The 9,998-nt window shown below is 48.0% G+C and overlaps 1 protein-coding gene across 1 annotated transcript in view; it reads right to left on the reverse strand.

Moving 5' to 3' along the window:
- The window catches only part of LOC119465881 (uncharacterized), an 18,647-nt gene extending 15,799 nt beyond the window's left edge, over window positions 1-2,848 (reverse strand). Inside the window, exon 1 of the mRNA XM_037726358.2 lies at window positions 2,747-2,848. The gene's annotated coding sequence lies outside the window, so the exon portion shown is untranslated. The remainder of the gene's footprint in view (window positions 1-2,746) is intronic.
- Between the last annotated feature and the right edge of the window lie 7,150 nt (window positions 2,849-9,998).

Here is a 9,998-nt window from a genome sequence, read left to right on the forward strand (position 1 = left end):
TGTGTGTGTGTGTGTGTGTGTGTGTGTGTGTGTGTGTGTGTGTGTGTGTGTGTGTGTGTGTGTGTGTGTGTGTGTGTGTGTGTGTGTGTGTGTGTGTGTGGTGTGTGTGTGTGTGTGTGTGTGGTGTGTGTGTGTGTGTGGTGTGTGTGTGTGTGTGTGTGTGTGTGTGTGTGTGGTGTGTGTGTGTGTGTGTGTGTGTGTGTGTGTGTGTGGTGTGTGTGTGTGTGTGTGTGTGTGTGTGTGTGGTGTGTGTGTGTGTGTGTGTGTGTGTGTGTGTGTGTGTGTGTGTGTGTGTGTGTGTGTGTGTGTGTGTGTGTGTGTGTGTGTGTGTGTGTGTGTGTGTGTGTGTGTGTGTGTGTGTGTGTGTGTGTGTGTGTGTGTGTGTGAGCTCCATGGTTAAACTACAAGTCTTGAAGGGATGTGCACCGTAACGTCCCGAAAATGTGCTTGCGTTTAGGGTACGTACGGCGATAAACGCTATCCTACAACTGTCTAAGGTTGCTCACGTAGATATGCTTGGGCGAGTTGGTACGACATACTTGGAATAAAAATAAAAACAGCGTGAAAGACAGAACACCAGTGACTGAAGGACACAGACTCACAACAAGGTTTATTCGTCTCGAACCGTGCAATATATGCATGCGCAGTCTATAAAAGAAGAGGGAAATGACGATGAAGGAAATAACGGTAAATCATAGTTATTCTTTTTATGATATTTCCTTCTTTTGTTATAGACTGTCCAAGTATACGGGGTGATAATTTCTAGGTTTTATGGAATTTTTAAAGATCGCCGGCGGCAGACAGCATAATTCTTGTCGTTGAGCTGAATTATTCGGGGAGGCTGACATTACTCGCACGAGATACTGAAACACATATTCAACTAATCAACACAAACTCACTAATTAACTTCTTTATTACTTCACGACACATATTGCAATTTACGAATTGTAGCCGGTGAGCTTGCAAGACGTATCTACTTGAAATGAATTTCCTGCAGACACCACTTTCGAGATATTATTTCACAAAATGTGAGACGAAATACATGGGCGTTCCAGTTACTTTTGTGCTTCAATGCGTAAAAGAACGTTTTGTTAAAAAAGTACGTGGAATAACAGCGCATTTTCGCACCGAGTTTGCTGGCGCATATCTCCAAGGTGGCGTCATTCTGGAAATGCATTCCAAGTCGATACGCCTTGCAAGCTTACCGGCTACAATTCGTAATTGCAATATGTGCCGTAAAGTAATTAATTCAGAAGTTAATTACTGTTTTTTTCTTAACTAGTAGAATATGTGTATCGATTTCTCGTGCAAGTTATGTCCGCCTCTATGACTAATACAAGCTCAAGGACAAGAGTTATATAAACCCGCTGAACTATTACGTCAAACACTTGCCTTTGCTTCGAGTTGTTGACAAATTCGACTTCGCCCCGCCATGTGCTCGCCGCCTGGTTAGCTCAGATGGTAGATCGGCTGCCCCGGAAAGGCGGTGGTCCCGGGTTCAAGTCCCGGACCAGGACGAATTTTTCTTCCACTGCGAGGCTTTCTTTCGAGGAACCCGTATGGGTTTCCTTTGTAGCAATTGCTACATTTGGGTGGATGTCTCTTTTTCCCTTTAATTACTTCTCCACCTAGCGGGTTTCCGTTGAACTATTACGTCAGAATTATATTATCTGCAACAGGCGATTTTTTTTAAATTCCGGAAATATTAGAAAGTATCACCCTGTATATTGCTCGGTTTGTGACGAATAAACCTTGTCGTGAGTCAGCGCCATGTCTGTGTCCTTCGTTTGCTAGCGTTCCCATCTTTCGCGCCGTTTTAAATGCCAAGTATGTCTAATATTGCATGGAAGGAAAGTTGAACTTGTGACCTTAAAGGGACAGACAACCGCTCAGAACATGAATTGAGATAACCCCGCGGATGGAAATATCGTCTATCGTATTGGCTAGAGCGGGCCCTGTTTTTCTCGTTAAACGTGAATTTATATTTTTAATTCTTCACTACAAGTAGTGTAAAATGACCTTTGGCGCCCCATGTGGCTAAAACATGAACCTATTTAAGAGGTCTACCACGTGACCTTCTACCAGTGTATGCTGTTCCTTGTCTTTTTATTAATATTGAAATGCAGTAACATTCTTTCTATTATAAGTTTTTTCTAACTTACAATGTGCAGATAAGCGTTCGCTTGTAGTGAGTAGAAAAGTGGCACTGCTTTCGCCTTCGTTTTCGATGACTTGGCTTAATTGGCTCGTCTATCGACTGAATAACGACGACGGGGACCAGCCAGCTATGACGTAGGCGTGTACAATCTTGAAGGGGCTTTAAGATTGCCCGGCAGCGCCGACATGTCAAAAATTGGAGACCTAAGCACCGTTCTTATTACTGGCGTATGTTCCAGTAAATGTATGGCACAGTCGAACACGGATACATAGAATCTGAAGGGGATCACAAAAAAGTTCGATATATAGGTGATTCGATATATAAAATGAAAAATTTATACAAAACTTTCCCAGGAGATTTTACTGCTGTTCGTTATATACAATAATTCGTTGTATGTGGGCTCCATATGTCCGGGTTCGACTGTATTAAACAAATTTTTCGTATGTCGGCACAGCTTTTGACTGCCGGCAGTTTTGAAGTCCCTACGACCACGGGCACCGTGTTGCAGCTTATATTGAACGCGACTATACATATTTAACTACCTGGCCAACCGAGAGAGAGAAAAAAAGAAAGAAAGAGAACACTCACTTAAACCAGCCCAACTCATACTTAATCCGTTGAGGTCTTCTGAGGGTACCGGTGTAGACGAAGTAGTGAGCACGATTTGGCTTTATTTCTTCTTTGATGATCCTTTTTATATCCTGTAGACGTGACGAAAACTGATAGTTAAAAGCATTCTCTTTAGCAGATCTCTCTTGTACGGTTCACTTTGTTCCCCTCCGATAACCAAAAACTGAATTCTTTGCACGCACGCACGCACGCACGCACGCACGCGCGCGCGCGCGCGCGCACACACACACACACACACACACACACACACACACACACACACACACACACACACACACACGCACACGCACACGCACACACACACACACACACACACACGAGGCGTCCCAGCTAACGTTCGCCAAGATGTTAAAAAAATGCTAGAGCATGTGATTAGGAGACCTGCAGTGTTCGATCATCAGTGCTCTTGCGCCACCAGGATAACTTTAGTGCGCTAATTATTCAGCGAATGAGAGCAGAATAATTAAAAACTATTTTAATTCTCAAATTCAGGGCGTGACTTTAGACGAAAAATCTTATTGCGCCCTCAAAGATCCCGTTTAATCGTTCTTATCGCGCTGCGCGCTGCCTGATTTCTTCCCGCGTTTTACTTGCAGCTCACGAAATACGAAAAATTGCCTCGTGACAGCGCGCCCGCGCGCCAGCGGCACCAAAAGTGACTTGAAGGAACTAATTAAAATTAAACTTACTGGGGGTCATACGCGCCAAAATCACGATCTGATTACAAGGCACGCACTAGTGCGGGACTCCGGATCACACGGGAGTTTTTGCAATACAGCAGGCGCGCGCAAATCTCTGAGGCGATGCATAAGCGGTGTTAGTTCGTTCAAATCCCGTTCATGAGGCAGTTTTGACGCGATAGCGATAAGGGCACCGTGTCGCAGAAAATCCGGCGCCGGTGTCGGCTTCGGCGTGAGCATCGGCGTCCGTGGCGCCCGTGGCCGATAAATTCATCCCGAACCACCAAAACCACACACGCCCTCCGCGTGGCGCAAAGGGTCTGTGAAGGAAAATTGAATTTCTCAAAGCAAAATCTATCAGAAAAATCGTAAAGTACGACTTAACTGTACGACATGATAGCGTCGGATTGTAATTTGAATGTACGAGAAAAAAAAAAGCCTGATAAGCATCCAGGAATTTTTTAATGCTATCGCGTTCCACTATTAAAGGCGAAGCTTAAGCGTCCTCCGATTCTGACGGTGCGCGGCTCAATCAATCAACGCTCAGGCAACGATTTTCGTATTTCGCGCTCTCCGGCTAAGGCGTGACAAAAACTTTTTCCGCAAAAAAAAAAATCATATATATTATGGGGTTTTACGTGCCATAACCGCACGCAATCTAAGGCCCGTGGAAGTGTGGGACTATGGATTAATTCTGACCACCTGTGGGTTCTTTAATGTGCACCTAAATACAAGCGCACGAGCATTCTCGCAAACGGCCCCCCGAGCTTGGCAATCGAAGCCGAGACGTGGAGCTCAGCAGCAGAATGTCATAGCTACTGAATTACCGCGCAGGGTCAGTTAAATCTAAAACACCTTATATACTGGCGCTACTGCGAAGATTCTACGTTATTTTTTTAAAAACCGTCTGTGGCAGATAGCACACCTCTCGTCCTTGAGCTGGTCCACTTGAAGAAGCGTGCATTACGCGTGCAAGAAAAATCGAAATGCATAACTGACTTATAAACAAAATTCCCTAATTGCGTTTGTTACCTTACGGCGCATATTGCAATTTAGAAATTTTAGCCGGTGTGACTGCAAGGCGTTTCCCCTTGCAGAGAATTCTGTAAATGACACCATTTTCGAGACATGCGCCATCAAACTTGGGGTAAAAATGCACTGTCGTTCCGCTTACTTTTTCAACAAAACGCCCTTTTATGCAGTGAAGCACAGATGTAACTGGACCACCAATGGATTTCTTCGCAAAGTTTGGGAACTGATATCTCGAAACTGGTGTCATCCTTAGAATTCGTTCCAACTGGATCCACCTTGCGAACCCTCCGGCTACTATTTGTAAATTACAATATGTGTTGTACAGGAATTAGTTAAAGACTTATTAAGCGAACTTCTGTTACTTAGTTGATTATGCATTTCGATTTTTCGCGCACATAATATCCGCCTACTTGGACAATCCAGCTGAAGAATTATAATTGTGCTACCTGCCTAAGACGATTTTTTTAATTACTTAAAGTACCCTGCGCAGAAACAACCAGTACGCTTCGATCGTCAGATCTCTTCCGACCGAATACCGAGGTCTTTTAACTGTACCTTGCACCATGCCTTTTTCAATTTTTTTTTTATTGCGATACCAATTATATGGACACTCCAAAGCGGATTTATGCCGTCGGCGTCGCCGTCAGGTTCCGCATGACGTCAACAGCGATGAAATCGTCGCCGCGCTCCGGACGCTGCATTTGCGAGGGAAAGGGGTCGAGGGACGCGCGCTTTCACGGGGAACGAACGCACGTCGGAGAGCAAACGCGCGTTCTGCGCCGTGCTCCCTAAAGGGCTGCACTAGTTAGCCGCTCAATCACCACCATCTCCCATTCCCTAGCGATTCAAGACATTGATCACCTTCTAATTGAGATTGTGCCACAACACGCTCGAGCGAATAGTATCTTCGTCTTGAATGTATACAGCCACCCTAAATGCCTACAAAGCAACTTCGAACGCCTTTTTACTCTTGCAAAGCGCATAGCAAAGAAGTGCCCCTTACTCGTCGTAGGAGACTTTAACGCCCCGCATACGGACTGGGGTTACCAGCACGACACACCGAAAGGACGTCGGGTGTGGTTAGCAGCGCAACAGACCGGTCTCTCCCTTCTTACCGACCCTACCTCTCCTACACGCACGGGAAACAGTGTCTGTAAAGACACTACACCAGACCTTACATTCGCACATCGCCTCCCTCACGCCACATGGTGCCACACACAAGAGAATCTGGGTAGTGATCATAGCATCATCGAAATTCTCTTAAATGCTCAACTACCCCGCAGACCTCCCAGAGGCTCCACTTTCACGAAGTGGGACTCTTTCCGATCATGTAGAGAAGCCCGAGCCGTCGTCCCCATCACGGACATCACCGACTGGTCCAAACAATCAGAAAGTGATGTTCGATCCGTAACTCGTCCCCTACGAGAGGACTGCCCAAGCGACGCAGTTGACTCCCGCCTCCTGCATTTATGGGAAGCTAAAGCAGGCCTAGAGCGACGCTGGCAAAGGCAGCGCTGGAACCGAACACTTAGACGCCGCCTCGCCCGTCTCAACAAAGAGAGAGACGCACGCGGCGACTCTTTCACGACAAAACTTGGAATCACTATGCAACAAGCTAGATGGCAATATGAGTCTACCTCAGACCTGGAACCTCTTGAGGCACTTGATAGACTCCACTCAATCTAACACCACACAAAGACACAACCTCACCAAACTCATGCATACTTCCGATACACCTCCACCGGAATTCCTCCAAGAACTTCGAAATCAGTACTTCCCCACATACCCTCCTGTAACACACCCCGACTATACAGGCCCCGCTAACGACCTCCTTGACCAACCCATTACAGAAGCAGAAGTTCAGGCTGAACTCCAGAGACTTAACACGTCCTCAGCCCCCGGCCCAGACGGGGTACACAACAAGGCGCTCCGGAATATCGACGCCCAATCCATTGCCGCTCTTACCGAATACTTTAACGGGTGCTGGCAAAAGGGCACCCTCCCACCGCAATGGAAAGAAGCCAAAGTCGTGTTCTTACCCAAACCTGGGAAACCTCTGCTCACCTCTAACCTCAGACCGATCTCCCTCACTTCTTCTGTCGGCAAACTCATGGAGCATGTACTCCAGACCAGGCTCAGCAAGTACCTAGAAGGCAAAAATCTTATACCCACCTGTATGTTTGGATTTCGTCCTGGGCTTTCCACACAGGACGTCTTCCTACAGCTAAAACAACACATTCTAGATTCCCAAACCTACGACACCAAAGCTATCCTAGGTGTGGATCTCACGAAGGCATTCGATAACGTTACACACTCAGCTATCCTACAGAACCTTACAACCCTGGCAGTGGGCACCAGGATGTACAACTACATCCGAGACTTCCTCAGCCACCGCACAGCTACACTTACCTTCGGCGACCACCGCCTCCCAGGCATAACACTGGAAGCACGAGGTACGCCCCAGGGAGCCGTCCTCTCCCCTATTCTATTCAACATAGCACTTCTTCATTTACCCCAACAACTAGCTCAAATTCCCGACATTCATTTCAGCCTTTACGCCGACGATATCACTGTCTGGGCAAACCACGGCAGTGACGCCGAAATAGAACACCATCTACAATTGGCACTAAACACCATCGACACATATGTACAGGAGCGCGGCCTGACATGCTCCCCTTCCAAATCAGAGCTCTTTCTCTACCGCCCCAAGCAACACGATTCAGTCATTCCTTCCATCTCCCTTACGCTAGGTTCCCATCCTATCCCACTAGTATCCAAAATCCGCGTGCTAGGACTAGTTCTACACTCCCACGGCGCGCACGGTGAAGCCATAAAGACTCTCCAAACACACGCTCAACAGACCACCCGACTTATTCGCCGCATAGCGAACCGCCGGGCTGGCCTACGTGAGCGAAACGCACTTCGCCTTACTCAGGCTTACATCATAAGCCGCACCACATATGCCCTTCCATACCTACCCCTCCGACAGAAGGAGAGAGACCGGGTAAACGCGCTCCTACGGAGTTGCACGAAAATGGCTCTACGCCTTCCCCCCAGCACATCCACCGACCGACTCCTCAAACTCGGTGTCCACAACACCTTTGAGGAACTCACAGAAGCCACCTTTACGGCACAAATATCCCGTCTATCTAACTCAGCCGCTGGCCGCGCACTATTATCCCAATTAAGCCTAACCGCAATTACACACCCTACCGAGGGGGTCCCCCTTTCTTCTATCCTCCGCTCTAACCTCAACATACCTCCCATCCCCAAGAATATGCACCCTGAGCGAGATGGGAACCGCAGAATAGCAAGGGCTCGGGCCCTCCACAGACAGTACAGCGAGGGCCATGATGTGGTCTACGTGGATGCAGCAGAGTATACGTCAGGCTCCCGTATGGCCCTGGCGATAGCCGACAGTCATGCAAAGCTTCTAACCTCCAGCTCAATCATCACCAATTCCACCACAGAGGCAGAAGAGGCAGCCATCGCGCTTGCTCTCATCTCTACATCTGCCACCAAAATTATCACTGACTCCAAATCTGCCATTGTCAACTATGCCAACGGCTACATATCCCGCACCGCTGCTCGCTTACTACGCTTCTGGCAGCCCCGGCACCCCATAACCCTCATCTGGACGCCAGCACATGCGGGCCTCCCAGGCAATGAGGAGGCTCATTCCCCAGCCCGAGGTCTTACATTCCGGGCAGGAGGAGTCGAGCCCCCTCTACGGGCCAGGGAGCGCCTGCTTTCTTTCAGTGATATCCTTTCGAACTACCGGGACGAACGAAGGGAATACACACCCCCAGCCCCATCCCTCACCATAGCGCAGGCCGCACACTGGCGTCGACTACAAACTCGGACTGCCCCATACCCCTTGCTGCTACATGCACGATACCCAGACCAATTCCCCTCCTCATGCAAACTTTGCAGTAAACCAGGAGACTTCCTACACACCCTCCTCACATGCCCCACCTTCCCTCATCCCCCATCACAGACCGTGGCGGAGTCTTACTGGGAGACTCTTTTGACCTGCACTTCCCATCAAGACCAGTGCTGGATCATCTCCAGTGCTATGAGAAGGATTGCGCTCCAAGGGCTCTCCTTCGCTTTGTAAGGGTGCGTCCTCACAGTAAGGGAGCACCCAAGTGCCATGTAGGGGTCTTCGCCCCCACCATCAATGGCAATAAAAGTTTCTACCACCACCACCCTGAAGGGCTGCAGAATTAAGCGTCTCTTTCCTCCCTTCCGAACGGAATTTGCTACACCACATCCCACACTCAAGAGACCACAAGCACTCACTTTGAGACTACTTCAAACGAATACATACCCCACACCCAAACGCCTACACTACTACATGGCGGAACGATTTCCCTGTACACAATGCGCGAACTGTAATGAAACACTTGACCTCAACCATATGCTCTGGCCATGCGACCGAACTACCAATGCCGATTACACTCAGGACCTGGCCAGGTTCGAGGCTGCCATTCGCAGTCCGGATCTGGTTGAACAACTTTGGGCAGTCCGGCAAGCCAACGACGCAGCCTCGAAGCTCAGTCTTCCGGTCCCGACGTGGGATTAGCCCTTCTATGGGTCACCCCATAGCCTTGCAGGACCAAATAAAGTTCCCCATCCATCCATTCATCCTCCCTTTCATATATATAGAGAGCAAACGCGACTTCATCCGTCGCGCGAAATGCCGTGGGCGGACGGGAGGGAGGGAGGGGAGGCGACGTTTAGCTGCGGCGCCAAATGCATATTTATATAAAAACGTCGCGCGCGTTCGGTACGAACGCGGGCAAAACGCCGATGGCGTCGACAACAATTCTGCGCGTTGCTGGTGCTACATGTCCAAGTTTATACAGCTGATAAAACTACTATCCTTACTCCGTATAGCTCTCTACTAATTTGCTATCGCAATTGATGCTTCGCCTTTTGGGTGAAACTGCGACAACTTTCTTTTTTTTGCCGAACAGCTTAGCTTATGACAGCGGGGCTACAAGGTGTTAAAGTTAACAGTGATCAAGTTGCTTAAGATATAGAATACAACTGCGCCAGTTAAACCTTTTGTGTGTTGGTAGCCACCTCCTTGAGAAACATCCACTATCTTTGTGTTCCCGTTAGCAGAGTAATTAGTAGCGATAAATATAATCAACTTCTATTTTATTAACTTTAGGACCAAAACGTCAGTACCACCTTTGTAGAGCACATCTGAAAACATCCTTGTCAGGTGTTCGCGATGCAGCCTATTACAGTCGAGCGCCTTTATAACGAAGCACCTGAGGCCTCCGGGATCATCAGTTGTGCAGGTCACTTCCTTGTAAAGGTCTCGCCTCGCGCAGGTCACTATAGAACGGCTGGACAGAATTACTCCTTCGTTATGCAGGTCATTTTCTCGTAGGGTTTGAAGTTTATTCACAACCTTATAAAGTTTACGCAATTTGATCATGATTGAATCAATATCTGTAAAAGCTAGTACGGGTTCATGGATATAA

The sequence above is a fragment of the Dermacentor silvarum genome, chromosome 10, assembly GCF_013339745.2.
Source record: "Dermacentor silvarum isolate Dsil-2018 chromosome 10, BIME_Dsil_1.4, whole genome shotgun sequence".
Taxonomy (NCBI): domain Eukaryota; kingdom Metazoa; phylum Arthropoda; class Arachnida; order Ixodida; family Ixodidae; genus Dermacentor; species Dermacentor silvarum.